We start from the raw sequence: 16649 nt of genomic DNA, 5'->3' as shown, positions 1-16649 counted from the left end.
TCTATTAAGGACACGGAGGCGAGGATTATGCTATATCTTCCTTCGCTTTATTAACATAAAGAAACCACAGCAGCTTAGGAAAAGATATAATAAGAACAAAAAATGCTTTAAACATAAAGCATTAACGTAATGTTCAACAAAAAATCAACAACAACTCCCAAGAGTCTCTGTCATAATCATAGTCCACAGTCCTTTGTCACTGTTCATCATCCCTATATAACCGGACTTCCCATCATCTTCCTCCTCTTTCTTCGCGCAGATCACGCTAAGCCTCATTGGTCCTGTTTAGCCCCGTCGTTGCCTGCCAAAAAAGGAACAGCATCAGCGAGGTGGCCCAGGAAAAGTTACAAGGCGAGGAGCATACAGTGAACAACACAGTATAGACAACGTAAAGGAAAACGCTTTACTTACTGCCATACGGGTGGGTAGAGACACCACCGTAGTCCGGGCGGGATAATCCTCGCCTCCGTGTCCTTAATAGAATTGAAACTTACCGTTACGTAAGCTAGGCAAATTTCGATTCTATGTCAGGACCGGAGGCTTCAGATTATGCTAGTTTAAAGCTTACTTACCACCAACTGAGCTACATCCACCACTGGCTTAAAATAAAACTTCTTGAAGGTGGAATCCGAGGACCAGTCCGCCGCACGCATAAGGTCCTCCAGACGAGCACCCACCGAGAACGCCTTAGAGGCCATGGCCCCCCTGGCGGAGTGTGCTCCAAAGAGAGAAGTATTGATGCCCGCTTCCTGCATGACCCAACGCACCCACCGAGCAATAGTGGGGGAGGAGACAGCTTTGTGTGGCTTCCAAAGGGCAATCAACAACTGACGCTCGCCCGGAGGGCGCAGATCCAAGGTCAGGTCCTCATATGCTTTGAGGCATTGCACGACACACAACTTAGGAGTGTCAGTAAAGGCTGGATAAGAAATGGAACGCGACGACGTCTTAGTGCGTCGGCCCACCGTAAAAGTAACCCCATCCGGGGAAAAAATGCGTGCAGAAACATCCAGCGCGCGCACGTCCGAGACGCGCCTACAAGAGACCAGACATAACAACATGGCTAATTTCGCCGAAAGCTCCTTAAGAGACAGATAAGAATTCGCTGGCCACGACAGGAACAGATTCAGAACCAAATTGACGTCCCAAAGGACGGAGTACCTGGGTTCTGGCGGCAGTGCGAGGCGAACCGCTCGCAGAAGCCGGCACACAAAAGGGTGTTCCCCTACCGGATGGCCATCGATGTTATCATGGCCCGCAGAAATCGCCGACCGGATAGCATTGATCGTTCTGTACGCTAAACCCTTATCGGCCAAATGGGCCAGGAAATTCAGCACGGGAACAAGGCCGGCGACCATGGGATCCAAATCCCTTCGTAAACACCAACGCATCCACTTAAGCCAAGCGGATCTGTAACGCTTCGTCGTACTATCGGCCCATGCCTTGGAGAGCAAGTGCTCAGCTGACCCCGAAAGGCCCGGGAGCGTCCAGCGTCTCCTGAGAGCCTCCACGCCACGAGGCGGAGAGTGTTCTGCATGACGAGAGGGTGAGGTTCCTGATCCGGGCTCGTCAGGAGCAGAGGAAACAGGGGGAGTAGGATTGGAAAATCCCAGGAAAGTTCCAGAAGAACCGGAAACCATACTTGAGACCTCCACAGCGGTGTAACCAACACCAGGTCCGCACCCTGGCGGCGTATTTGAGCCGCCGTTCGCATGATCATGGAGAACGGGGGAAACGCAAACGGCTGTTCCCGACTCCAATCCTGCAAGAACGCGTCCGTGGCCTCCGCCAGAGGGTCCGGCCTCCAGCTGTAGAACCGCGGCAGCTGGTGGTCGAGACGGGACGCGAAGAGGTCCACCGAGAAGGGGCCCCAAAGGGAGTGTAGCCACCGGAAGACTCCCGGATCCAGTTTCCACTGGCTGGCATCCCTGAGATGTCGAGAGTGCCAATCCGCTACTTGATTGGACTGGCCTGGCAGATACTCCGCCGTCACCGCAATGTGACGAGACAGGCAATAATCCCAGAAGTCCTTCGCTAAATCCGCCAAGGCGCGGGACCGAGGACCTCCCAGGTGGTACACATATCGGACCGCCGAAACATTGTCCATTCGGAGCAGGACACAAGCCCTGACCGAATCCTTGGTCCAACAGCGAACCGCGAAGGAGCCCGCCAGGAGCTCCAGACAATTGATATGCAATTGTTGTTCTTCTGACGACCAGGCGCCGCCGGTGGAAAAATCCCCGCACCGGGCGCCCCAGCCCGACCTGCTGGCGTCGGATTCTATGACCAAGTCCGGGGCCGACCCGAAGATCGCTCGCCCATTCCATGCCTCCATGTGAGACAGCCACCATGACATTTCCTCCTTCACTTCGTCCGTGAGGGGAACCCACTGGTCGTAACACATCCCACGGCGCAAATGCTGTGCCTTCAGGCGCTGAAGAGCCCTGTAGTGCAGCGGGCCGGGGAAAATCGCCTGAATGGAGGACGATAGGAGGCCTACCACCTTGGCGACACGACGCAGTGACGTACGATCCTTCGCGATCGTCTGCCGAAGCAGGTGTCGTATCTTTGCGACCTTCCGACTCGGTAGGCTCAAGACCGCCTGAACCGAATCCACCACGAAACCTAAAAAGGTGATCTGCTGAGTGGGAACCAAGACCGACTTGGAGCCGTTGACAACGAACCCCAGCCTCTGAAGCAGGCCGACAGCCTGACGCAGCTGTCCCGCCAGCACCTCTGGGCACTGTCCCATGAGGAGGATGTCGTCCAGGTACACTATCATACGGACTCCCTGGCTTCTGAGAAACTCCACCACCGGGTGAAGGACCTTCGTGAAGCACCACGGGGCCGAAGAAAGACCGAACGGCAGGGCGGTGAATTCGAACACCTTGCCGTCCCACAGGAATTGTAGGAAACGACGATGAGGGGGGTGGATGGGAACGACCAAGTAGGCATCTTTGAGATCCAGTCGCACCATCCAATCCCGAGGGAGGAGCATGTCCCGAAGGAGGTGGATCCCCTCCATCTTGAAGTGACGGTAGACCAACCACCCATTGAATTCCTTGAGGTTGATCACAGGCCTCTTGCCCCCATCCGTCTTGTCTACCAAGAAGACGTTGCTGAGGAACCCATGCGGGTGGCGCGTTGATAGGCGGATGGCTCCCTTGCGCAGCAAGTCCGAGACCTCCCCGTCTATCAATCGCGCGTCGGAATCTGAGAAAACCATTGGGCGCGGGGGCCTCATCTGAGTTGGCTGGTCGTGAAATTCTATATGGAAACCTCTCACAGTTTGCAAAACCCAAGCATCGGCAGTGAGCAACTCCCACTCCCCGTAAAAGCTTGCCAGCCGCCCCCCAATCGGAACCTGATCCAAGCAAAGAACACTCACCGGGGGCATGTCCCTGTCCGGACTTCTTCTGGAATCCTCTTCCACCATAGCGTTGTCCCCTCGTGGGGTAGAAATTGGTGTAGTTGGCCGAGGTCTGGTACTGACCTCTTCCGGAGCCTTGTCCACGGTTGTTGGTCTGCTGACCACGGCCGATCGCGCGGCCCCTGCCGCGACCGGCCCCTCCAGAAAAACGCTGGTGAAACACCTTCTTGATGCTGGACTGGGCCTTGTCCAGCGACGTGAACGTGTTCACGAACTTTCCCAGTTCGCGGATGAAAGGTTCACCGAAGAGGCCACCCTGGGCCACTGCACCCGCCTCCGACGAGGCCAGGTCCCCCAGCTTCGGATCCAGTTTAATAAGGAGCGACCGCCGTCGCTCAGTGGACAGGGCACAGTTGGCGTTGCCCAAGAAGACGATCACCCTCTGGGCCCAGTTGGAGAGCACCTCCGGTGAAATGGCGGTGCCATTTGCTCGAGCCTCCTCCGCCATGTCGAGGATCTTCGTGGCGGGCCCGACCGCATCCAACAGCTTGTCCTGGCAGGCCCGCCAGGACCGATCGATCCCCTTCCTGGGGTCTTTCATGAACTTCGCCAGGAAGGTGGCCATCTTGGGGTCCAATTCCGGGGTCATAGCCACCTTCCCCTCCAGAGTAGGCCGCGGACATTCCCCGCGCAGGCAACCCCTCGCTTCCTTCTCCAGGGGCTTGCGCAGCCGGCCCGCAACGAACTTCGCCACTGTCTCCCCCGGGGCCCAGGCCGCGGATCGGGGGTGGACAATCTCGTCCGGGTCCAGCATGCCCGACTCATCTCGGGGCATTTCCTTTCCCGAAGGCGCCGGGAGCCAAGATCGGGTCGACTCCCCGTCGTCATCCGTGTCCGGAGAATCGTAGATCGGGGAAGCGGGCGCCGTTGACAGACCGCCCGAAGTGCCAGGGTCCACCAAGGGCGTCGGAGGCACCGCCGTCGCTTTGGCCAAGAAGGCGTCACGAAGACGCTCGAAGGCGTCCTTATCCACGCCCTGAGACTCCGATGAAGGCCCCTCACTCCGGGGTCTCTTCGGAGCGGGTGGCAACCCGCCGGACGTCCCCGGGAGCACGGGGGGCGGCGGCCCCTGCGCCGCCGCCAGCTTGGCACACTCCTCCACGATGCGGGCCGAGAGGCGGTCCTCCATGGGCCCCACCACCTCCGTCACACAGCGATAGATGGAGCTGTCCACCGCCTGATAAAACTCATCATCCTGCAGATAGGGGCAGGCCTCCTCCTCATACTCCCCTTCCATGTCGGAACCAAGGGCAAATGCGGGGCACCCCAGAGGGCGGCAACCGAGAAAGTTCTCGAATGTGGGCAGGCTCAGCGGCTGCGATCACGTTTTGGGCCAGCTGACGTGGCAGGTGGGCTGCACCAACCCCCAAGCGCGCAGACCCTCCTCGCCGGGACCGGGTCTACGTACCCCTCAAGCGCGCTAGGCCACACACTGTTTAAAGAGGTGCACAGATCTCGCCCGAAGGCGATCCACGCGGTCGAAACCGCTATACAGGCCCCAGAGGGCGTCAAATTGTGAAAGTACAGACCCGGATCACCAGGTGTCAGAGGGGTACGCGAGGGTCGGCCCCTGCGCAAGCAGACCCCACGGCGCGGCTCCTCATACTGCGGAGGCGCGCCGGAGGGTCGGCGAGACGACAGGCCGCCCCCTTGCGGTCTATGTACACACCGCACACGAGTGGGAATAAAGTCGCGTAGGAACGAAGAACGTTCCCGCAACTAGGGGACTCTGAAAGGGAATAAACCACACAAGGAGTCCCCAAAGACCGCAAGACAATCAAGTACAATAAAGAAGACAAAAATAGAAAACACTTATCTGGCTGCGGGAGCAGCGAAGAAAGAGGAGGAAGATGATGGGAAGTCCGGTTATATAGGGATGATGAACAGTGACAAAGGACTGTGGACTATGATTATGACAGAGACTCTTGGGAGTTGTTGTTGATTTTTTGTTGAACATTACGTTAATGCTTTATGTTTAAAGCATTTTTTGTTCTTATTATATCTTTTCCTAAGCTGCTGTGGTTTCTTTATGTTAATAAAGCGAAGGAAGATATAGCATAATCTGAAGCCTCCGGTCCTGACATAGAATCAGACCCAATGTGGTTGTCTTTGCTTGTGGGAATATACTATTTTAAAAAATGAAACTTGGAGAGACAAATGCTCTAAAAATGTTTTGCTTAGGAAGATCTCATGACGGGAGGAACTGTATGCCAACATGTTAATGGTAAAGATATAAAGTAGGTGAGTATATAAGAAAACATAAGTATGTGCCACATACAGGACCAAGCTCCAATTGTACTTACAATTCATACACCAGAAGTCTGTATGGCAATATGTGTTTTCAGTAACGTGTGAATTCACGTTTTCACAAATAATCTCTATGACCCTTTCCCATAACTCATAAGTGAGGTACTATTTTGATTTTAACTAAACTTTTTAATAAAAAACATTATTAATACGTCTCTGAAAAATTTCTGTACAGATTCCTACATATCACCTCCGTCTCCCCCTCACTAAAAATAACTACACAAAAAAAAGATAGTTAAACAATCAATGCTGAGCAGTAGCTGAGGTGATCAGGGCAGGACTGTTAGCACAACACAGCCAGCTCAGACACAGGGTTGAGAAGGAGCTCCAGACTTTCAGATGGCCCCACTTTGCCAATGCCATAAAAGCTCTCTTAATGCTCTGACTACACTTGTGAACCAGTCAACCAATTGTATACCCTTGGTGTTTTAAAAAGGGATATGGATAACATAAGAGGGGACCCTTGGAAGGTGGAGGGCCTGGGCAATTGCCCATTTTACCCATGCCTTGGCTAAAAACGTCTCTGTAACCCTAGCAATCAATCAGTCAATACACTTGTAGAGCATGCTACTCACCCATGAGGGTTTCAAGGCGCTGGGGGGGGGGACCGCTACTGCTCTTGAGGTGTGTTGTATCTGTACCTTTAATTTATTCCGCATATGACATGTGTTGTGTTCCTTAATGACATGTACAATATTCTGTGTTCTATGTTTGAGTTCTGCTGTCGTGTCATTCTGTTCCGTTACTTGGACACGACAGCATCGCTCTTCATAGCCTTATCTTGTGGGTTTTACTTTTATTGATTTATTCTTAATAAATCTCTCTAACATAACTCCTGCCTTTAATGTTGTTTATATTGCTAAATACAACATAAATATGGCGACGATGGATTGGGATCGAGACGATATTTTGATCTATTTTTTTTAAATTGGCAGTTGAGTTTAATTTAACCCACCGAGATTAAAATAAGGCTTGAGAAAGAAGATTGACAACTTTTGAAGGCATCGACTACATACTGTTGGTAAGATCGATTTACCTAATTAGTATACATTGTATGTCGGAAAGAAGTTGAATGCGCTTTTTTTGAAATTACCTCGTGTTCCAGTGCTTCAGCGCGTGAGTGTTCATAACGTCTTGAGGAGCTGAGTGCGCGAGGAAAACAGAACGTGTTCGCACGCTGAGATGAGAAGAGCTGTGTGGGCAAGGAAAACAGAGCGTGCTTACGCGCTCGGCAATCAACGTCATCAGAGCGTTTCTGTCATCACGCAAGGTCAATAGATGTGACCCCACGCAGCGGCCATTTGCAATTACATGTAAACATCGTAATAAATTGCAGTTTGAAGAGATCGAGCTGATACTTAAAGAACAAAAAGATCGTTTGTGGCAACTCTTTTTAATTTAAAATCGGAATGGAAGGTGAATGCTTTAAAGTTTTGTTTTAAGCAAGAAGAAAACATTTGTTGATAAAAAAAAGAGTCCTTTTTCAAATTAGCCTAAAATTTAATAAACACATATAGGGTGTTATTTGACAATGGCTTATCAAATTCAACCTTATCAAATAAATCCTTTTCTACAGAATGCAGGTAAACCGCCAGTTAGGTGGGAACAGTGGCATAAATCTTTTGAAAGCTATCTTGTTGCAATAGATGGTAAAGATTATTCTAAGGAAAGGAAAAAGGCTGTTTTATATGGACTCTTAGGTGATGCTGGAAGGGAAATTTTTGACAACATGCCTGAAAGTGAACCACCACCTGGTCAGTTCATTCCATGGGATGAATACACAGAAGCAGTTAAAAGGTTGGAAAAAAGATTTCATGAACAGCCTAACATAATGGTAGAAAGGCATGGTTTTAATAAAAGAAAACAGTTGCCTGAGGAAAGTATTGAAGACTATGTTTCGAATTTACGCATCTTAGCTTCAAAGTGTGACTTTGGTGACATGCTTGATACTTACTTAAAGGACCAATTGGTTTTTCATTGTTTTTCAAAAAAAGTACAAGAACGTCTTCTAGCATGCAGGAATCCAACTTTAAATGAGGTCATTGACATCGCAATCGGAATTGAAAGGTCTTCAGTTTCAACTAAGGTCATTACAGGAACTAATAATACGGAAGCTGTATGTTCAATAACCATTAAAACTAAAGTACAAGACTTTAGAAAGGAAAAAGGATCCATTTCTGCAAAAAAGAATCTGGTTTGTTATCGTTGTGGTTCTAAGACTCACATCGGAAATAATCCTAATTGTCCTGCACATGGAAAGAGATGTGCAAAATGTAAAAAAATTGGACATCTTGAAAGTGCATGCAAAACTATTTTAAAAAATAGGAATGTTTCTCAAACTAGTGTAAATGCATTGGATGACATGGAGGATGAAATTAGTAATCTTGTGATTAATGTAAATTTGATTGATTCTGAGATTACTTTCAAAGCACCTTTAGGTGAAGCAATTATTGAAGGTGTCAAATTGGAAGTAATGGCAGATTCAGGATCGCCAATAACCATTTTAGATGAAATGACTTATGCGAATTATCCTTTTCCAAGTAAACTTTCTGTTGCTGATGTAAATCCAAAAGCTATTGGTGGACATTTCATCAATATGTTAGGGTACTTTACTGGTTTAGTTGAGCTACTAGGAAGGGAAATAACAACCAAAGTTTATGTTGTTAAAAAAGGGAAAGATATAATTGGTTGGCGTGATTTAGGAAAAATGGGTATCATGTTGAAACCTGGTAGTGATACACCCATTATTCTTGGTGACATTCCTATAGCTTCAATAGATATTTGCAAAGAAAAAATTTATTGAAACGATTTGGAATCTATTCTTAGTAAATACAAAGAAATATTTGAGGACAGAATTGGTTGTGTGAAAGGTGTTGAGCATGACATTAAATTAAAAGAAAATGCGTTACCTGTGATACATAAGGTCAGAAATGTACCATTGAGTGTCAGAGAAGAGTTAAAAGAACATTTGGATAGCCTGTGTAAAGATGGAGTAATTAAACCTACTAATTCATCTGAGTGGGTTTCAGCCGTAGTTTTAGCTAAACGGAAAAATGGTAAGTTGCGCATGTGTGCTGATTTGCGCTCTCTTAATAAAAACATTTTGGTGGATTGCCACCCTTTGCCTTTGATTCAAGAGATGCTTATGGCAATAGGAAATTCTACTCATTTTCTCTAATTGACTTAAAGTCAGCCTACCATCAGGTTGTTTTGTCAGAAAGGTCACAAGATCTTACCACTTTTGTTACTCCCTTTGGTGCCTTCAAATATACGAGACTTCCTTTTGGATTGGCTTCTGCAGCAAGTGTATTTCAGAAGCTTATGGAGTCGTTATTTGGAGACATCAAAGGGGTGCAGGCATTTCAAGATGACATTCTCATTTTTGGTAATGGAGTGGATGAGCATAATAAAATTCTTGAAAAAGTATTAAGCATCTTGAGCAAGAGAGGGATGACCGTATCTAAAGAAAAGTGCAGTTTTTTGGTTCAGGAATTGGAATATTTGGGGCACTCAATTACTAAGGAGGGCATTAAACCAAAACAGAACCTGATTGATTCAATTATGCTTGCACCAGCTCCTGTTGATAAAGACTCACTAAGATCCTTTTTAGGACTTAGGGAGTACTATGCACGTTTTGTGCATGGTTATGCATTTGTGGTTGAACCACTCAGGTGTTTAACCAGAAAGAATGAAAAGTATGAATGGTCTTTGATTCATGACGAAGCTTTTAAAAAAGTGAAAGATATGATCAAGAATGCTCCAGCTTTAAAACCTTTTTCTTGTGGTGTCAAGTGTGTTGTCACTGTCGATGCAAGTTGTGTAGGACTTGGTGGTGTATTAACACAATTTGTCAAGGGCAAAGAGAATACTATTGCTTTTATTTCAAGAACTTTAACTACAGCTGAATCCAATTACAGCACCATAGAGTGTGAAGCTTTAGCCTGCTCGTGGGCAGTAGAAAAGTTCAGGAGTTACTTATGGGGAACTCGTTTTGATCTATTTACAGATCATAAGCCACTTATTTATTTGATGAATGGAAATGGCACAGGCCAAGCAACTTCGAGATTGGTAAGGATAATTTCTAAATTACAGGAATATAATTTTGATGTGAAACACATCTCTGGAGGAGCTAATTTTAGGGCGGACTGTTTGTCTAGAATTCCTCTTGTAAATCAAACTGGAGCTTCAGACATCTATGATGATGAATGTGTAGTTGTTTCCGCTCTATACGCATGTGAAAATTCTTTAAGAAATCTTAGTAAGGATTTCGTACCTTATCAACAAGTGTCTTCTGAGTTAAGTCTGGAGAATGAGTTCATAACTAGATGTGGACTTTTTGTCCCACCCAATGTTTTGAGAGAGGGTCTTGTAGAAAGAGCGCATTGTGGACACCCAGGTATGTCTGGCACTAAGAAAATTTTGAGAACATTTTATTGGTGGCCCAGCATGGATTCTTTTGTTGATAAATTTGTTAACCAATTTCCTGAATGCCTCCTATCCGACAAGCATTGGAAAAGTAAAAAAAAATTTACTTCTACTAATTTGTTGCCTGAACAAGCATGGGAAAAATTAGCAATAGATTTTTCAGGACCATACAATATTTTATGTGAAGATATGAAATATTTAATTGTCTTGACTGACTATTATTCAAAATGGGTTTCATATGATTTTGTTAAATTTCCTAGTACAGATGTAGTAATTGATTTTCTAGAAAAGATTTTTAATGTTGAAGGATTTCCAAAGAAATTAGTGTCCGATAATGGTACACATTTTGTATCAAAAAAAATGATAGATTTTTTGAGCACTCAAACAACAAGCGGGGTTGCTGAACCGTTCCTAAATAGGGAAGAGGAATGGGGAATGGGCTGTACCTTAGGGGTATAATATCACCCTTGGGCATCCATTAGGTTGGACATGTTTGCCTCACACACCCCGAAGGATGTCATGCTTCATCATCGGCGGTTGCTCCTCGTCGGGGAGGCGGTGCAATCCCCGACGGGCTCACCTCAAAGAGGGGCTCTTTAGCGGAGATCTTTTTGTCCACTTGCCTGTTGATGAAGTGAGGGCATGTGGGCCAGGGCAATAGTATCCTAAAAAAGTAAGGTTAAAAGATAGTAGAGGGTCCCGGAAAAAACTTTATTCTGGAGGTCCTCCTACTATTGTTAAAAAGGTGAAGTGTAGTTTGTAAGGTCACGGAGAGTTACGTGCCGTGTTTCAAACTAGACTGTTGTGATGGTCGGTCAACATGTTTCTCGCTTGGGTTCTTCCCGCGATTCTTCAGGACCTAGTGAAAGTGTGAGTGAGGGTTTTTCAAAACAAGGACATGCTGGTGTCATGAACCTAGTGTGTTACCTCAGGGGAATCCTGTGCCTGAAGTATGGAGATATAAAAAGAGACATTAATGCAGGTATCTTTATAAATGTCAAAAATTATAAATGGTAACAGCCAATTTAAGCATCTCAGTGCAGTGAAGTGAAAGTGGTGTGTGTGAAGTTACACATACGAACATGCCTGTGGTGTAGTGAGAGTGTGTAGTGTAGTGAACACTCTCATGCCTATGTCCGTGGTGTTTAAAACAGTGGTAAAAACCAGTGATTAAAAACACAACTGCTATCTCTAAGAGAGAACTCTAATCAGGGAAGGCAATTACTGACGTGGTGAATATCAGACTCACCTAAAGGTCTTGGATTACTAACCACCTGAGTACTCGGCGGGTCGGAACAACAGAGGTTGCCTCTAGATCAGGCTAGAGAAGGAGAACTAAGGTTAGGGAAGTTCAGGGTGTCAAATTCTACCATGTTTGGCAACTCTGGGATTGTCAAAACTTACCTCCGGTTATCCGTGTCCGTACTGAGTCACCTACCCATCACCGCCGAGCTCGAATAGGTAATGAGCTAGCGGGTGTGGGTTATTTATAGGTGGACTCGTCATGAGTAGGCGTCAGGTCACGCCCTAAGTGTGGATCACGTGGTAACCAAGGTAATGGCGGCCATGATGGAGTGGTGTACTCAGTGTTTATGTAGGTGTGGGTTAAATCCATTGACAAAGCATTGTTTGTTCACAGTGAATGCCAGGGGATATCCTCGTTCAGACCCTGTCTGTCTGTAGAAAGGCGGTGCACCCACCTTTGTTCTTTTCGGAACAGAGCGTTTTTTGGGCAATTTGGACTTGCCTCAAGGATCACCCATTGTATGCAGTCGGCGCTATGTTGGTTCTCTAGGAAGTGTTTGCACATCTTGGTGTGTGACTTTTTGCACCGAAAGTTACTGCGGTGTTCAGTGATCCTTGTTTTAATTGCGCGTGTGGTCATCCCGATATACTTCAGACCACATGGGCAAGTTAGCATGTAGATGCAGTGAGTGGTATTACAGTTTGTGTGCCCTTGGATAACCCACTTGAAAGTGTCGGTGAGCTGTATTGTCTTGTGGGGAGTGGTGTATTTGCAAACCCCACAGTTACCGCATGGGTAGTGGCCGGTGACAGGTGGCATGTTCCATAATGTCTGCTGGGAACTTTTTTGGTTCTTATTCTTCGGTCTTGTGTGGATCAATAAGTCCTTCACATTTTGTGTCCTTTTGAAAGCAAACCTAGGTTGTTCAAAAGGTATATCCCCTGTATTGAGGATTCCCCAGTGACGTTTGATGGTGTTTTTAATCTTGGTTGACAATGGGGTAAATGTCGTCACACAAGTGATAGGTTGATTTTCAACAGGTGGTTTTTCCCGTCTCTCTAGGATTGCCTCTCTGTTGTTGTTTCTTGCTCGCTTTTGCGCTTTTGTGACCTCTCCTCTCGGGTAACCTCTGTCTAGTAGGTTTCTGGAGAGGATGGTTGATTCTTTCTTGTAGTCTGCAATGTTACTACAATTCCGTCTGATCCGAAGGAATTGCCCAAAAGGTAGATTGTTCCTCAAGGCTTTGGGATGGTGGCTCTCAAAATGTAGGAGACTGTTACGGTCTGTTGGTTTCCTAAACATTGTTGTCTGGAGTCCACCCTCTTTCAGTTGTACAGTGAGGTCGAGAAAAGCAATCTCTTTAGACGAGGAAGACATTGTGAACCGAAGATATGGATTCAGCGAGTTAACCCATATGAAGAAGGCCTCGTGTGAGTTGGGACGACCTGACCAGAGGATCAGGATATCGTCAATGAAACGCTTCCACATAATGATGTTTGCTGAGAATGGGTTGGATTGGTGGTGGATATGTTTGTCCTCGAAATCGGCCATATACAGACATGCCACCGACGGCGCAAAGGTGCTGCCCATCGATGTACCTTGGGTCTGGTGGAAAAATTGACCCTTGAACTCAAAGAAGTTCTCAGTGAGCGCAAGGTTTGCGCATTCCATAATAAATGACAATGGTGTGTCAGAGTCCCATTCCTCCATCCTCAGGCGTGATTCGATTACCTCTAGAGTAGCCCTCTGTGGGATGTTGGTATAGAGGGCTTCAACATCTAGGGTAATCAAAAGATCAACTTGGTTGACATTGCCGATTGAGTTGAGATGCCGTAGGGTGTCGGCCGTGTCCTGAATGTAGGAGGGGATGCGTTTAACCATCGGCTGGAGGAAATGGTCGCAAAATTTCGACAATGGTTCTAATACCGAGTCGATACCAGAGACTATCGGTCTCCCCGGGACTGGTCTTGTCCCTTTGTGAATCTTCGGAAGGGTATAGAAGTAGGGAACCCTCGGGTTCTTTTGCTTCAAAAATTCTGCCTCCTTCTTGCTAATCCAAAGTTCACATTCAGCGGTTTCCACCAAGCCTGCGATGGTTGTTTGCAGGCGAGGGGTCGGATCACTTGGAATGGGGGTGTAGTACCGATTGTCGTTAAGTTGCCTAAGGCACTCAAGCTCGTAGTCTTTGGTGTTCATTAAAACAGTGGCCCCGCCCTTATCAGCTTGTTTTATAGTGATGAGAGGGTCGTCTGCCAATGTTTTAAGTACCTCCATGTCTTTCCGGGAGATATTGGAGTGGGTCTTTTTCCTGTCAAGGGTCTCGATGTCTTTCAGTACCGCCTGTTCGAACGTCAGTACTTCATTAGGAACCATCCCATTGTGGGGTGTAAATGTCGACGGGTTATGTAAACCTGAGTCTTGTGCAGGTTCTTGGGGTTTCCCTTCGAAAAAAGCCTTAAGTCTGACCTTTCTGAAGAAAGATTGCAATTCCCTGGTCTGGTTGAATAGGTCGATTTTTGGTGTTGGGACAAAGCCCAGTCCTTTTTGGAGAACTTGCTCCTCGTTCTCGGTCAGTATGCGATCCGAGAGATTGACCACGAGGCTCATTTTGGCCCTGACCTGTTCGTGTTCCGGGTGTCCATTCCATGGGGGCGTGTGTCCTCCCACTGCACTTTCTTCTCTGTGGCATTGCCTCGCTTTCGCCCGCGCCCTCTGCCCCAGCCTCTGCCTAAAAAAGGGGGGCGTGCTGATCCTTGGGGCGCAAAGAAAGGCGGATATTGTGGTGCAAAAGGTGGCTGAAACGGCTGGAAGTGAGGGTATTGCCAAAACGGGGGACCCATTGGTTGCCCTTGGTTTGGATAGTTCTGGTAATTGTGGGGGTTCTGTTGTCCCCGTCCTCTACCTCTTCTGGCCCTTGGTGGAATATTGGTTGTATCGTTGTCGTCACCACTTTCGGAACCACTGTTCGAGCCTCGTCTGGACGAGGTCGTGCTGGAGTCCGAGTTGTAGTTGATTCCTGGTGGGACGTAATCGTCCTTTAGGTACGGGTAGACTTTCTCCTTGGAAAATCTTTTAATATCCTTCTGGAGCTTAGCCACTTTCTGATTCATCAAGTACTCCTTGTGCTCTGCCATTTCCTTATTTAATTCGGCCAATTTCGTTTTGAAGCCTGTGTTCTGGCCTGCGGTCTTAAGTGCGGCCTCAGCTTCCTGAATACGGACTAGTAGAGCATCTGCTAGTCTTTTGGCTGTATTGACAATCAGAATCAAGAGATCGTGGGTGCATTTCCATGCTATCTGGGACCACTCAATCTTGAACTGTCCATCTTCCCAGAATATTCTTGGGAAGTTCTTCACTATTAGGCCATTTGGGGCTATTTTGGCTTTAAAGTATTGTGCCATCATAGCTCCATGTATTGTGATCCTGATCCATTCTCGTTTCAGGTCTGATAAAGTTTGCCACTCGGTGGTGTTACTCCCGGAAGCGGTTTCGACATCCATGCCAAAAAGTGATGGAGTTCTCATAATAGCAGCTGCGTCTTCTTCACCAAAGCTGAGCCCCTGACCTTCCATTGTGTACTAGTCAGGTGGAGCCGGTGAAGAGAAATAAAGAAAGAAAAGAGGATAGGTTACCCAGGATGGGTTAACCAAGTAAATCACCGCTGTGTGAGTTACTGGTCGGGGGATATGAACAATCTCACCCACCGTTGTATAGCTCCCACGGTTTGCACCGTGCAGGAATCGTCGTCAACAAAGAGGGAGTGTGATCAATGGATCGAACAGGCACCGATTACCACCTCAAAGGGGAGGTGGAAGGTCCAGTTGCAGCGTGTGCCCGTGTGTAGTGTACTCAAACAACAAGCGGGGTTGCTGAACCGTTCCTAAATAGGGAAGAGGAATGGGGAATGGGCTGTACCTTAGGGGTATAATATCACCCTTGGGCATCCATTAGGTTGGACATGTTTGCCTCACACACCCCGAAGGATGTCATGCTTCATCATCGGCGGTTGCTCCTCGTCGGGGAGGCGGTGCAATCCCCGACGGGCTCACCTCAAAGAGGGGCTCTTTAGCGGAGATCTTTTTGTCCACTTGCCTGTTGATGAAGTGAGGGTATGTGGGCCAGGGCAATAGTATCCTAAAAAAGTAAGGTTAAAAGATAGTAGAGGGTCCCGGAAAAAACTTTATTCTGGAGGTCCTCCTACTATTGTTAAAAAGGTGAAGTGTAGTTTGTAAGGTCACGGAGAGTTACGTGCCGTGTTTCAAACTAGACTGTTGTGATGGTCGGTCAACATGTTTCTCGCTTGGGTGCTTCCCGCGATTCTTCAGGACCTAGTGAAAGTGTGAGTGAGGGTTTTTCAAAACAAGGACATGCTGGTGTCATGAACCTAGTGTGTTACCTCAGGGGAATCCTGTGCCTGAAGTATGGAGATATAAAAAGAGACATTAATGCAGGTATCTTTATAAATGTCAAAAATTATAAATGGTAACAGCCAATTTAAGCATCTCAGTGCAGTGAAGTGAAAGTGGTGTGTGTGAAGTTACACATACGAACATGCCTGTGGTGTAGTGAGAGTGTGTAGTGTAGTGAACACTCTCATGCCTATGTCCGTGGTGTTTAAAACAGTGGTAAAAACCAGTGATTAAAAACACAACTGCTATCTCTAAGAGAGAACTCTAATCAGGGAAGGCAATTACTGACGTGGTGAATATCAGACTCACCTAAAGGTCTTGGATTACTAACCACCTGAGTACTCGGCGGGTCGGAACAACAGAGGTTGCCTCTAGATCAGGCTAGAGAAGGAGAACTAAGGTTAGGGAAGTTCAGGGTGTCAAATTCTACCATGTTTGGCAACTCTGGGATTGTCAAAACTTACCTCCGGTTATCCGTGTCCGTACTGAGTCACCTACCCATCACCGCCGAGCTCGAATAGGTAATGAACTAGCGGGGTGTGGGTTATTTATAGGTGGACTCGTCATGAGTAGGCGTCAGGTCACGCCCTAAGTGTGGATCACGTGGTAACCAAGGTAATGGCGGCCATGATGGAGTGGTGTACTCAGTGTTTATGTAGGTGTGGGTTAAATCCATTGACAAAGCATTGTCTGTTCACAGTGAATGCCAGGGGATATCCTCGTTCAGACCCTGTCTGTCTGTAGAAAGGCGGTGCACCCACCTTTGTTCTTTTCGGAACAGAGCGTTTTTTGGGCAATTTGGACTTGCCTCAAGGATCACCCATTGTATGCA

General features: G+C 47.3%; 1 protein-coding gene across 2 annotated transcripts in view; it reads right to left on the bottom strand.

Moving 5' to 3' along the window:
- LOC147722733 (NFX1-type zinc finger-containing protein 1-like) overlaps positions 1 to 16649 on the bottom strand; it is a 1249199-nt gene that overhangs the window by 1201495 nt on the left and 31055 nt on the right. The window contains exon 2 of one of the 2 annotated variants that reach the window (XM_086965208.1): positions 6831 to 6929. The exons of the other annotated variant lie outside the window; for it this stretch is intronic. The gene's annotated coding sequence lies outside the window, so the exon portion shown is untranslated. The remainder of the gene's footprint in view (positions 1 to 6830; positions 6930 to 16649) is intronic. 2 annotated transcript variants of the gene reach the window in all.

The sequence above is a fragment of the Lissotriton vulgaris genome, chromosome 4_1, assembly GCF_964263255.1.
Source record: "Lissotriton vulgaris chromosome 4_1, aLisVul1.2, whole genome shotgun sequence".
Taxonomy (NCBI): domain Eukaryota; kingdom Metazoa; phylum Chordata; class Amphibia; order Caudata; family Salamandridae; genus Lissotriton; species Lissotriton vulgaris.
This window is presented reverse-complemented; position numbering and strand designations above follow the sequence as displayed.